The sequence below is a fragment of the Tinamus guttatus genome, unplaced genomic scaffold, assembly GCF_059628265.1.
Source record: "Tinamus guttatus ecotype Peru unplaced genomic scaffold, ASM5962826v1 Tinamus_guttatus_pri_ptg000171l, whole genome shotgun sequence".
NCBI lineage: Eukaryota > Metazoa > Chordata > Aves > Tinamiformes > Tinamidae > Tinamus > Tinamus guttatus.
The window spans coordinates 1014988-1024489 of record NW_028288705.1 but is presented as its reverse complement, the minus strand read 5'-3'; the positions used below and the strand labels follow the sequence as shown (position 1 = coordinate 1024489).

At 42.4% G+C, this 9502-nt stretch overlaps 1 protein-coding gene across 2 annotated transcripts in view; it reads left to right on the top strand.

Annotated features, from left to right (window-relative positions):
* Positions 1-999: 999 nt before the first annotated feature.
* Positions 1000-9502, top strand: part of CNOT2 (CCR4-NOT transcription complex subunit 2) — an 83957-nt gene continuing 75454 nt past the window's right edge. The window contains exon 1 of one of the 2 annotated variants that reach the window (XM_088522936.1): positions 1000-1147. The gene's annotated coding sequence lies outside the window, so the exon portion shown is untranslated. The remainder of the gene's footprint in view (positions 1148-9502) is intronic. The other variant, XM_088522937.1, reaches the window with a different exon arrangement.

Sequence of the window (9502 nt, the reverse complement as noted above, 5' to 3'; positions counted from 1 at the left end):
GCTGCACTGCCTTCCGTGTGCATTCCCGGCATCCCTCCGCAGGAGTGTTTCCAGGGTGGTAAACTAAGGGAAGAAAAGGGCGAGTAAATAAGAGAATAAATAAGCTGTAAGCATAGAATCGTTATGGTTTGAAAATACCTTCAAGATCATCGAGTTAAGCCGTAAGCCCTTTGACACGATACCTGCCAAACCACGTCCCTAAGTGCCTCATCCACACGTTTATTGAACACTGCCAGGGTTGGGGACTCCACCACTTCCCTGAGCAGCCGGTTCCAACGCTTGACTACTCTTTCCGTGTATAAATTCTTCCTAATGTCTAACCTGAACCTCCCCTGGCGCAGCTTGAGGCCATTCCCTCTTGTCCTATGGGTAGCTGTTCCGGAGAAGAGACCTCTGCCTCCCTGCACCCTCCTTTCAGGTAGTTGTGGAGAGCGACCAGGCCACCCCGAGCCTCCTCTTCTCCAGAAGGGAGTAAATACATGAATATGTAAGTGCATAAATAAGTGAATAAAAAAATAAAGAAGTGATTAAAGAAGGGAATTGAGAATAAAAAATAAGCAAATAAGTGAACAAAAAAGTGCATAAAAGAATAAGTAAACAAGTGAACAAATAAGTGAATATGTAGGTGAGTAACAGAGTTGTGCCGCCTGGGGAACTTTCTTTCCACATTAACGGCCGCTGAAGCGCAGGGCCAGGCCTGCCTTCCGGCCGCGATGCCCGCAGAGCAGTAAAAACCAAAACCAAAACAAAGCAAAAACCAGGGTTTCTGCAGAACCGGGCCCGGGTCGCTGGCCCGGGCCTAGGCCGCAACGCGCGCCGGGGGCCGGGCCGGGATCCGCGCGGACCCCCCCGCGGCGGCGCCTTCACAAAATGGGGGCGGCCGCCGCCGTCACCCCCTTCCGCCTCCCCCCGCCCCGGGGCCGCGTCTCCCGGCGGGGGGGGAGGGGAGGCGCCGCCCCCGCCCCCGCCCGCCCCGCGCGCCGCCCCCGCCCGCCCCTCGCGCTCGTTGCCAGCCCGGGCGGCGGCGGCGGCGGCGCGGCGGGGTCACGGCGGCGCGGCCGGGTCAGAGGGTAAAGGTCGCTTCCCCAGCATCCTCCGTGCTGGATACTCAGCCATCTTGGATCGGCGGGACAAGAAAATTCATGCGGTGAGTCCGGCCCGCCGCCGCCGCTGCCCGCCCGCCGCCGCGGCGGCTCCCGGCGCTTTTGTCCCCGCGGGGAGCGGCGGGGACGCGCGGCCGCCGCCGCCGCCGCGCGGGGCCCGAGTAGGCCGCGGCGCCCGGGCCTCCCCCGCCGCCCGCCGAGCCCCGCGGGCCGCGCCGGGCCTAGCGGCGGCCGCGGCGCCCGCCCGAGCGGCCGCCCACGGGCCGCGCTGCCGGGCGGCGCCGAGCGGCCTCGCGGCCTGCAGGGCCGCGCGCGGGGGAAGGAGGCGGGGGGGGAGCCTCCTTCCGCGTTTTCGTTCAAAAACGGAGCTCTCTGTTGTTTTCCTACGCGCCCGCCGCTTCCTTGCTCCTGCCGGCGCCGCGCGAGCGGGCCCGGTGCCGCCGCGGGGCCTGGCGCGGGGGCCGCGGCCGGGGCCGCCACAGGCCCGGCCGGGCTGGGCGCTGCGTTCACCCTGCGCCCGGCTCCCCTGCAGGCATCGCCGCGGTGGAATTTATGGGTCGCTTTTTAGTCACGTTGCAGGTAACTTTGTTTCCAGGAGGTTGTAGTGTGACAAAATGACAGCCCAGGTCTGTCTGTGTTGCTGGTGGCTTTGGCTCCCTCGCAAGGGTGTTTTATTGCGGGGGGGGAAGAAAGGAAAACTTGTTTTCAGCTTAGAGCAGGTTTATCCCCATGGGAAGATGTAAACTTTCTGTACCTGGTTTGCACAAACGCGCGTGTGCAAGCAGAGGGTGTGAAGGAAATGCTCGTGGTGGCCCCTGCAGCGGTAACGTCTGGCAGCAGTGACCGGCTACCGGGCTTGGCCCCAGCTGCAGGGCGGCAGCTCGAGGTGCTCCCACCGGCTGTCACATCGCTTGGTGAAAATCTCTGTGCTTCCTGAGGCTTGGGTATGCCACAGTCTCGTCGGGCACCCGTAGACCTGTAACAGCAAGATAACTGTGGAGGTTTACATTGTAAAGATAACTTTGCTTGGGCCTGGAGGAGTTATTAGGTGTATTTTGGTCTTCTTGTACGCTGTGTCCTATGCCAGAGCTTCAGGAGCCAGTTTTATGATCCTAAAGCCTGTATGTGTCCAGTGCCTCTCTAGTTTTTGTAACTGTCACTGTTGTTTTTGTGGGGACTCAGCTGATGTGATAAACTGGAAGGTGGCAGCTGCTGCAGATTTTGAAGGGATTTGAATGCTTCGTATCATGAACTCAGTGGCTTGACTTGCAAGTGTATTTCCGTTTTGCTTTCAGGAAGCTGATGATAAAGCTGAGAGTACTAGCAGATAAACCTTGTCTACACTTATCTTCTGGAAGGTTAGCATTCGTGTCAAAGCAGTTGTTACTGGAGCTGTGCATTTGTGTGTTGGTTCTAGCCAGTAATGAAAACAAAAGCCCTCGGCTAAACTGAGAAAAATCCCAGAATTCCTGAAACTTGTTTTAAATTCTCTTAACAAATCTCTTTCAGAGAATTGGTGCTCAGTGGAAGAAATTGGGGAGTTAACATGTCTAAGTTTGACTGAAAATTGGTCCCATTAGCTTTTTACACTCAAAAGTCTTGGTCATTACCACGGTTCTTTAGTGGAAGTTATATATGCCTGGAACTGTAGTTCTGATAAAGTATATGTAGTGTTTGCCATATTTCTAAATTTATTCCTGTAAAGACAGAAGTAAGTTTTGGAATTATAACTTCATTGCATTTTTAGACTCTCTCTTATTTTTTAAGCTTATTTCTTGTACTGCTGTAAGGGCCTGTCTTTTGTGAAGTTGGAAGTTTGTAGTCTCGTTATAGCTTGAAGAAAAAGAACCTTGGTTCCTAATTCTGTTCATTCAAAAATATCTTGCACCTCCTTGTTATTATTGTCTAAAGAAGTGAGTATATCTAAAAATACACCATAGTTTAATTAAAACAGAGGTCTCTTGCATGTGACTTTGACTTGCTTTGGAAAAGCAAAAGTGTTGACTAGCTTGTTTTGTTATGAGGTAGTATAGAAAGTGCAACTTGGCTTCTGGATGGAAATTATTTATAGATTTTTTTTTTTCTGTGCTTGTAAAGCCATAACATGCTTGAATACAGACTTAAAAAATCAAATTATTGGCAAAATTATTTGTCGTATTTGTTGTGTGTATTTCTTACTGTTAGCTTAGAAAGGCTCTATGCCAGTTTATATAGAAGTACAGTACCATAATAAAAAACCAAAACACCTATTTTGTCACAAATTTAGATGGTTACTCTCTAAGTGATACAGATTAGGCTTTTTTGTTATTGTTATACACTATGTAGGGAAATCACAGTGCTTGTTGACAAGAGCCAAGAAATTCAGATTCAGATTAGGGTAACTTTGCCTCTTCTAGGCTTTTGAATTATAAATAAATAAAAAAAAAAAGTAAGTAAACTTTTTTTTTTCTGCACAACGGAGATCTGATAACGTTTTTGCTTGATGGTGTCTCAAACACACTGCACTATGAGGCAGTTTATTCAAAACAACCTGTTTTGTTTGCTGTTTCCTGAATAAGTTTGTGGGTGTGTGTTTTTTTTTTTTTTTTTTTGACATGCCTTTATGCCTTCATTCTGTTTGTGTTTGGTCTGCTGACGCAGGTTCCTGTAGATACCTATGAGGAGCTCAAAGTTGGTGGGTAGTCTCATTGACTTTGAAAGCACCTACTCGTTTGGGGACTCACTGGGGACTCGTTCTCTTGTGTGAGAATTTTGAGGATGGAGGCTCTATGCTGATGACTGAGTATATCTTTATTGAACTTTATTGCAACATTGGAAGAGTTTTATGAGGATGAATTATTGCACAGTAGATTACTTAAAGGTGTCATGGAATTATGGTGTGTTTGAGAAAGCACAAACCATGCTCGGTGTACAGTCATCTAACAGGTAAGAAATTTCTCCCTAGGGTTTAAAATATTTATGGGCTTATTTCGGAAAAAAAAAAGATGCCATAAAATCTTAAAATTACTTAAATTTGTTTTATTTGTCTTTTATTTATAACACTTCGTCTAAAATTGGTGATTTTTGCTGGAATTGTGATAGTACCTCCAGCTCATCTTCTGGTCAGTTGTGTTCCATCCTGAAAATAACATGAAAAAGGTCCCTGTCCAGAGATGGTACTGAGCTCCTCAGTACACAGACTTGTGTTGAAGGTGGTGTTGGTCACCCACAGTGTTACAGAAAAGTAGTTGTCTTTTCCTCTACCCCTTGATTTGGCCACTGTCAGCCCAGCTGCTCTCTTCACATTCCTAATACAATTAATTTAACAACATAATTTCTAGCATGTTTCCTTTCAGATTATGCTGGTTGCTTGAAGTTTGATTAATAACTGTGACTTTTCAATTACTTCCTTTTTGTGTCAAGCTGCACTGCAGGAGTCATTGATTAGAAATAATTCATTAACAAGTTAACCTTTGTTTCCTCCTGTTTTCCTTTGGGTGATTTTTGGGGGATGTATTTTTTTTTAAGTTATCGTCCTGTACCCGATGTTGCTTGTGACTAAACTTTTGAAACATTTTCAAAGCTCTACCTTCAAGGTTATATGTATTCAAAATCCATGATGGATGAATGTATTATGGCTGAAGTCAGGTTATTTGTAACAAGGTATGGTTTATTTAAAAGCGACAATAGTATAAAACACTAGTATATTTGTGGAAGGTAAAATAGAAAATCTTACATACATTACTCTGCCTGAGCAGACAAGAGTCCAGAAGATTGAACATAAGCCTAAGAGTCACTGAAAGTTTTCTGTCTTTCTGAGATTTCTACTGAAGTGATGTAGGACCCTGGATAAGTTGTTTCATCAATTTGTAGCCCAGTCCTGGTGTGTAATTTTGGGATAGTACTTTGCACAGCTTTGCTTGTTTGGACCAAGTCTTCTGTGGAACTAGATACTGGTAGTAGTTTTACATGCATAATTGGAGAAAGGATGCTTAAAAACACCCAAATGATACCAGATTTGGTAGGTTACAGTGTTCTTTGTCCTTACAAGTTTCTGTACCTCCTAACGTTTTTAATTACAATATATTTGAAACAATAGCAAGGGCTTTCCAGGCACCAAGAAGCAGCAATGTGATTAATTACATCAAAACAACCAAAACTGCTTCAAATTTGAACAGTTAATGTTTAGATTTGTAGGCAACTTTTAGCAAACATTCTTTTTCTAAGGCTGAGTAGTGCTGACAGCAGTAATCACAGAATCATACATAGCCTCTTCTGTCTGGTTGTGTGTAGATGCCCATGCTAGTACAAAATAGGTAACCATTGCATATATTAATGGACTGCATACTTGTCATATGGTCTCTATGAACGAGTGTTTTTTTTTTTTTTTTTTTAAAGCTTCAGTGGAACAGTAGTTTCTTCTTACACTTTAATAAAACCTTGCACTGTTTGATATCCTTATTATTCTTTATATCTATTTTAACACATCTTTAATGTTCTAATTGTGAAAACTCTTCTTACAAAGGAAGTGTTGCCCTAAAATTGTAACAATGAAAAGAACATGTGCCAACCTTACTTCTGCAGCCCTGTTGCTTAGGGGATTTACTGGATATGTTGTTTGTGTTTTGCCATTCTGTAGTAAGGCAATTGATGATAAATTGCTTGTTCCATATAAAATACACTTTAAAATGAGGAAAATACTGTGAAGCAAGTTGTTTTGCATAATAGGTAGCTTGAAAGAGTCTTTAGAAGGAGATCTTATCTATTGGGAACTGAACTTTGTGGTATGGTGAAGCCCAAATTTGGAAAGATGTAAAAGATATAGATATATCAGGAGATTTTATATATGTATTTATTCAAGTGCTCCACAGTGCTAGTGTTACAGAAATGACCAGCAAATTAGAACTCTACTGGTATTGCATAATACAGTGTCTACCAGTAAAAGAAGCTTGGGTATTGGCAATAAAACAAAAAATTGAGCAAATTGGTCAAGTAATTCAAATTTGTTGTAGTGTCATTACTGTTCTTGATACTATGCTGTATGTTGTGGTTCTTCAACATACTAAAAGCATCATCTTAAATAGGAAGATCCCTTCAAATCTTAATTTCTTGATTTATGGACAGTGGCTGCATATTTTTTTCTAGCAAATGTGTTCTTCAAGATCAAATTGACTGAGATCAACATTATACACCAGATCATGATGCAAAGTTACTTTTTCTTAGGAAACCTTTTGCACTTTCAGTGGTATGTTTCTCACAATAAATGCATGTGTGTTTTTGTTTGGTTTTCCAGTTTGTGAAAGTTTTTTTTTTTTTTTTTTTTTTTTTTTTTTTTCCTTGTATATAGTGGGACATCTAGGATAAATCAGAAAATATTCAGAATTTCCTGGAAGGATAAAGCATATTTTCAAAAGATTAGTCCTCTTCTGAATTCTGCTCATCTCGGGGAAGTGTTGTGACTCTCCACAGTATGTGCTTGATGCAAGTAGGATTTTCATAACAGTTTAATGAGGAGTTTGCAAGCTATTAGTATTAGCCATGATTTTAATCTTTCTTTCCTTTTTTTGCCCCAAAGACACAGGACTTCATTTTAAATAACCTGTTCTTTAAAGCGTCTCTGACAGTCCTTTTAGGGTCCTAATGGTAGATTAAATGTTGGACCCTCCTTTTGCTGCTAAATTTGATCCATTTTTATAGTAACAGCTGAACAGGTCTTGAAAACTGGAATGTCCAAACGTAGGCCCAGTTGTCAAACATGAGTGACTCAATGAGACTAGTCACCTTGAACTGTGCTTTGTAACAGCATGTGCAGAGCCAAGCATACATGGACTCTTCTATGCTAGTGCATAGCTGTGTCTGTAGATTCTTGTTTTCCAAACAAAAGCATTTTGTGAGGATTGTTTTAGATCTTAGTAGACTAAGCATAGCCCACAAGTCATACTGTTAGTGTACTTAGCAGAGAGCCTGTAGAGGAGCAGCAGTGGCTGCAAATGAAGAAGCATGGTGGTAGTGGAGTCTGTTGAGAACAGAATGCCCTCAAAGGATTGTTCCATATCTGTGTTGTTAAGAAATAGAGAAGCAATATTGATAAATTCAGGTGGAGTTGTTCAAAACATCACGCTGTTCTTCCTGAAGTTATCTGTATTTTTATTTTTTTCCCAGTAGGTTAAAAATGGGGAAAATGATGAAAATCAGAGATGGTGAAGGAAAAGCAAAGTATATTCTTTAGAACTGCTTGCCAGGTTTATTCTGCAATATCTTGTACTGTGTGAAAAAGCAAACAGGAAGTTTTGATGCAGTTTTTCTCTGGAAATCAGATTTATGATTTTTTTTTTCTGTTCCTTGTCTGTGAGTGCGTATTTGATTTTAATTCACTTCAACGCTTGAAACAAATCTGGAAGAGGAATTAAATCTCAAATTGTCACCCTCCAAGCATCATAAAATTGTCTTTAGGCAGAGGAGACGAATCCAAATTGGCGTGCCCCCTTGGAAGAAAGGCAGTCGGAACCAATGTTGGGTGTGCTCTGGAGGATGGCAGCTGCCTGGGCAGCCCGTGGGCATGCACCGGCTTCCAGACTGTCTGCGCCGCTGCTCTCTCTTGCCTGGAGCAGGGAAGAGAGACAGTGCATGTCATGGAGAGGCATGGAAAAGAGGGAAGCTGAGGGTTATCATGGTAATGGGAACCAGTAAGCAACAGAAGAGTAGATCTGTAGAAAAGCAGTTCTGCTCATGAAAAATGTGTTGGTGCATTCCAACCATAACGATTCTGTGATTGTTAGTGGTGTTTTCTTGATGAACCCCAACTAAAATTCTTTCCTTATGCTCAAATGGCTTGGTGCTTTTTAGGATGGGGAAGGGAAAACCCTGGTCTTAATCTTATCTAATGTTCTGCTTCAGTCGAGCAGTTGTTCTATGTGCGTATTGATGTAACGGTCCGTAGCTCTGCAACAGATTCCAGTGCAGTACTTAATTTTGTAATGTGCTTCTAAAAATAGGTATGTGGTCTTATGTAACACTTCTTGTATTGTTAGCACCTAGAGGCTTCATCCCCACTGTTAGGAAGCAGCATACAAATGCACCTCCATCAGTTTTGATTGTAGGTATTTTCATCTGTGAGATGTTTTCTCTGTCATTATGGGCAAACTTTACTTGTGTTTTGGAAATGTACAGTATCTTGTTTACACAGTTAGATAAGTCACTCTTCTCATAATGCAAAATACTTCCTATATTATTTTGTCACTTTTAAGCAAACCACCAGTTTGAAAATACTGTGCTGCACATTATACATTTGTTTCCATAATTTAAAGAGGCACAAAGGATTTCTGCTTACAGGTGTGTGTGCTTCAGAAGTAATTCTTTTTCAGAGACCTCTCACATAAATCTGGCTCTGTGTATAATAATTCTGAAAGTCTGTGTATATTGTAGATGTGAAAAAGAAATATAAAGGGAATATATGAAAAGGAATAATCATATTAATGAAACTTTTGTGGCAAAGTAGAGAAATGCTCAAAAATCAACCTTTTTCCTCTAAGATTTTAAATGACACTTGCAATCAAATTACACAATGCTCTTAGCTTTTTTTATGCTTCTTGCTGTAGTATTACCAATGCTTTGCTCTCTTTTAGGTAACTTTTCTCTCTTCTTCTTTTTTTTTTTTTTTTGTCCTATTGTCCTGTTTTGAAATAATCGATTTCAGTAAAATAACTTATTTAAATGATATAATGCATTATGTCTTGCTGATCATGACACCTGTACAGAGCAAACTTGAAATACGTGAATAATTTAAGGGATAGAAATTGGATGGATCACTACAATTTTAATAGACTGTAATGTGGTTTTCACTTTTCATTTCTTCTTGAAAAAGGTATTAACGTAAAGAGAGCAGCTGAGATTTTAGAGTTACAGGGTCAAAAGTCATTAGCCTCCCCCAAATATCAGCGGTCATAACGAAGACGTGTTATTTCTTCCTAGGACTGTTCTTACAAAACCTAAGTTTCTGTAGTGCTGTTTACTGTCATCCGAAGTGCTTCATTCTAAGTACTCTATTTTTTAGTTTTATTTTGAGGTCCTTTCCTGCCCATGAGGGATCCTGCAGTTCAGTGAAGAATGAAATCTGGAGATTTTAAAGTCTTAAGAAATACACACTTAAACTAAACATACAGGTGATCTCTTCAGTAGCTGCCAGTTTTGAGAATGAAAGGAGTTCTGCAGATGCTCGCAATGAAAGCATTATCTGAGCGATTGAAATGCCTTGGTTTCCCTGCAGTTTGTAACTCCAAGATCCAGAGTTTTGGGGCCAGGGAGGTGCTGTTGCCTCAGCCCAGGTTGTGACCCACAGGTGCCACCACAGTCATCTGTTAAGCTTGTAAAGCTTCCCTATTTATTGGGAGCAGCTTCTCCCACGCTTCGTTAGTGGTGGA